The sequence below is a fragment of the Adiantum capillus-veneris genome, chromosome 12, assembly GCF_014529385.1.
Source record: "Adiantum capillus-veneris isolate H3 chromosome 12, ASM1452938v2, whole genome shotgun sequence".
Classification (NCBI taxonomy): domain Eukaryota; kingdom Viridiplantae; phylum Streptophyta; class Polypodiopsida; order Polypodiales; family Pteridaceae; genus Adiantum; species Adiantum capillus-veneris.
In genome coordinates, this window is record NC_140942.1 from 7,364,781 (window position 1) to 7,369,169 (window position 4,389).

The window sequence follows — 4,389 nt, forward strand, 5'->3', positions numbered from 1 at the left end:
AGGCGACAGCTGGAGAGGTTGCAATGGCACAGATTGGCACGGAAGAGGCACACAGCTCAAGTTGAGAGTCATGTAGCAGGCAACTAGCTAGTCTCACCAAAACCAAGAGAGACAGATCTGACGATTTTTAAAATCAAGAGAGAGCAAGCGCTCATTCAATAGTCTACTGGAAGCGGATGAGAGAGAGAGAGCTCATAACTTAGGTGGGTTCAGACGAGGGCGGCGGCAGCACTCTCGTCACCATAATACTTCCGCATTGCTTGTTCACAAAGACCGGCAGGTTAATGGCAGCGAGCAGAGCAGCACCTAATTGGCTCGCACCTGCGCCCACCAGGCTGACGACGAATACACGGCCTTCCCGCGGCTGACTGCAGGCGGAAGTCTACTTCTTCCCGGGGGGGGCGGGGGGGGGGGGGGGGGGGGGGGGGGGGGGGGGCGCATGTTCTGAAGGTGGGTCTGGAAATGCAGACGTCAAGCAGATCCAATGGTTGAGCGCCATGTACTGATTTGCTTGCCTCCGCCCCGTCTGAACCCAGCCTTAATTGTCAATTTCTTCGGGGGGTTGATTGCATCTCAAGACATTTTTACTGAGCAACATTATTCATATGATGTTGTATTATAAGAGGAGCAAGCTTACCTAAATCCTAAATGCATCTTCCTCTCCTCATGTATCAAACTGCCAAAAGAGAGGCTTGTGGTGGAGCTGTTGGGCCCTCTGCACTTTGACAATACATCCACAAGCATGAAATTATCTGCAGAGGGGCTAATTCAGCAGGCCATGCCCAATCCAAGCCGTACAATCATGAGAGAAGCACCCCAGCTAATAATAGACAGAATGTACCCTTCAGCTTGATATGCATTTTCCCTCATGTGAGTCCATCACAAGCTCAGAGATTCCTTATGGGCATCATCAAACGTATCGGCCACACACTCCGGAACGCTCCTCCTTAGATCAAGCTAATGTTGCGATCTCCACCTTCCACTTCTCCTCTAGTCATCCTATCAATTCAACCATGGCAATTCCCTGCTCCTCATTACCTACTTACCCATCTGATCAACCCCAGCTCCACCCTTCGCCCCTTCAGGTCTCTCTCATCTCAGCTCAATGATCTGGACCACCCCATCTCACCATCTCTGAATGCCGTCGTTCGAGTTTCTGATATTGGATGTGGCTCTTTAGCCAAGAAGCCTCCTCCTCGGAAGGCATCTACAAAGGCATACCCTCTACAGCAAGCTCATCAAACCCTGCTCACGGGCCATAGCAGAGCAAGAGAGAGACCTCGTCAACCTTGCCCAGCACAGCTCTCATGCGCAACTGCAGAACAATAGGAAAACAGCCCTCATCATCTCGTGGAGACTCCAGAGCGTACGAAGCAGAGAGAAGAGGAGACGAGCCGGACGGCAGAGAGGCAGCCAGAAATTTATGCTGAGGTATCTTCCATGGCTGGCTGGCAGGATTGAGCACAACCACTTCGGCTGCAGGTCAGCCAGCGAGAGGAAGAGCAAAGCAGGGTGCTGATTGGGGAATTGGGAAGGAAGGGCACTGGCCGGGGGAAGGGCTACGACGGCCAGCCAGCCACTTGCCGGCCACAAAAAGTAGGGAAAATTACCAAAATACCCCTCTAATTTGATGAAATCCCTTCGTATTTTCAAAATTCCCAATCTGCCCAGAAAATACACCTAAAATTTTTTCAAATACCTTTTAATAATTTAAAAATTTTCAAAATACTCCAAGTCCTTAATTAAGCAAATTGGAGAGAAAATCGTTCATATGCATTCAAGCTTTCGACACCCGATGAAGGCAAGTTAAATCTCCGCTACATATAGAGCAAAATCGCAAGGAAAATGTGGTCTGGCTTCCTGATACAAAATGAAGCCAAATCTCCACTATAATCGGAAAGAAAATCCCTCACATGCTGAGAGTAATGCATTGAAGCTTTTGACACAAAATGAAGGCAAGTCAAATCTTCCAACACAAAATGAAGCCAAATCCCAACCACATATCGAGAAAATAGAAAAGAAAGGTCCTCACACGCATTGTGACTTTCTCGCACAAAATGAAGCCACATCCCAGCTACATATTTAATCTGCAATTGGAGCTTTGCAAGAACGTTCATTGTGGCCAAGACCACCACAAGGTGAGCATGTGAAAGTACGCTTTTCCTTGAAGCGATCCTCAGTTCTAATACGAAGTTTTTTAGGACGCCCAGTTGGCCTACGTGTGGCAGGTGGTTTCAACTGATCACTAGCATCTTCACTTGCATCCACAATTGGGTTTATGACACCACTATAAGTGTTACAATAGGCCTGCAAAGCATATGCTTTACGTACATACGATTGAACACACTCTCTCTTGAAGAGAATAGCTGCAAAGCATGAGCACATGGAATTTCAAATGTTTGCCACTTATTACATGAGCATGACCTTGTACATACATCAACCACACATGTTTTTGTACTTGTCAAGATCTCAAAAACCATATCACTAGAGGGCAAGATTCGGTATTGCCGAGCACTATTTCCAACCTCACACAAATTCTTCTCTACGTTTGCAACCAATGCAAATTGTGCTCTATCTCCAAAGACTCACATGCCTTCTTTCCCTCCATTCCACGTGCATAGAACCAAGCTGTTAGTTGGCGACGAATGATATCAAGCATAGTTATGATAGGCTTATCTCTAGCCTCAAGCAACCATGAGTTCAATGACTCGGCAATGTTGGATGTAAGATGCCCATAACGCTTTCCTTTAAAGTGTGTCGTCGCCCAATGAGATGGGGGTGAAGTGGTAAATAAGTAGTCCGTCGTGGCAAGACTTATAACTCTCATCCCCTCGATAGCCGTGTTGTAGTCGCTCATAGTGTTAGCATAAGCTGCTACCCAAAACAACCGATTAAATTCTCCATTGTTGCATTTCTTCTTGAGATTAGCATCCAAATGGCGCATACCATATGCATGCTCACATCCTGGAAAGACAAGCTTCACAGTTGGAAAAAGACCTTTTTGCTTGTCTGATATAAAAGTAACCGCACTGACATTCGCCATACAATCATGTACATTTTGCAAAAACCACACCCAATTGTCTTCATTTTTCGCATCTACTACACCAAATGCTATCGGAAACAAGGCCCCCATAGCATCAATCCCTGTGGTTGTCAACAAAGCACCAAGATATTTGCTTGTCAAGAATGTGCCATCCAACCCAATAAAGTCACGACAATGCGTGAAACTAGTGATGCATGCTCCGAACGCAAGAAACATTCGAAAAAAACGACCTTCAGTGGTTTTCTACAGATGGGCCACAGTCCCCGGATTGCTAGCCACAATCTTGTCGCAATAAGACTGAAGCTTTCCATAAGATTTTGCATGATCACCATGAGTAATACCCAAAGCAAGTTGCTTCGCCTTCCAAGCAACCTTGTACGAAATTGACACTCCAGCTTCTCGATGCAAATCGGCCATGAGCTCCTTCGGCCTACACATTGGATGGTCTCGAAGTTTCTCTACATACCTTGTTGCAACCCATTCAGTAGTGGCTTCCTTGTTTCCAAGTTGTGAAGCACCACCACAAGTGTGCTCATCATGAAATGCCTTGACCATACACCCAGGTCCACTAGAGGCCAAAGACGCATGCAAGCGCCACATGCATCCCTCTGCCTTGCAGACAACGGTATATCTGAATCGATCACGCTTGGCATGCCTAAGCTCCACATGAGACTTGATTGCTTGTTCTTGAATCTTTGAACGAAGCACATCGAGAGATTCAAATTGAGAACCAAGAGAAAGAGTTGCATTATTCTCTGATGTATTTGCATTACTCTCAGCCATGGTTTCCCTCTTATGTGTATCCGCAATACCACACTTGTTTACATACAAACAACAAAGAGCTCTTGCATCCATCTGTATCGTGCACTATGTGGATGCACATTTGCCTTGCACATAACCATGCCCATACATCGCACTCAAGTCTCCCCTCGTTTTTGTGACCTATCGACCTCAAGGGCCGTGTAAGCAGACAAGGCGAAAATGGCCTGCATTGCTATAGCCGATTGGGACTCAGAGCTAGCGAGTCTATTTGCACGACGGTATTCCATGCTCCTCGTTGGCGAGTACCTCTGCGCAACAGTTTTCTGCTGCTCGCTGGTTTTCACTCAGTTTCGGACGAAACCATATACAGACATAATACGAGGGGCTTTTTGGGAATAATAAAAATACGAAGGGCGTTTGGGGAATTTCCGCAAATTGGAAGGGCAATTTGGTAATTTACCCCAAAAAGTATGATCCACATCTGCACATGCCCCTCCAAGATGCTCTTTGGCTGGCTGGCTGGCTGGCTCGTTGTGCTCGTGCTAAGAGAGAGAGAGAGAGAGAGAGAGAGAGAGAGAGAGAGA

At 46.6% G+C, this 4,389-nt stretch overlaps 1 pseudogene; it reads right to left on the reverse strand.

Annotated features, from left to right (window-relative positions):
• Window positions 1-464: 464 nt before the first annotated feature.
• LOC147445272 (uncharacterized) lies at window positions 465-3,826 on the reverse strand (annotated as a pseudogene).
• Window positions 3,827-4,389: the final 563 nt, after the last annotated feature.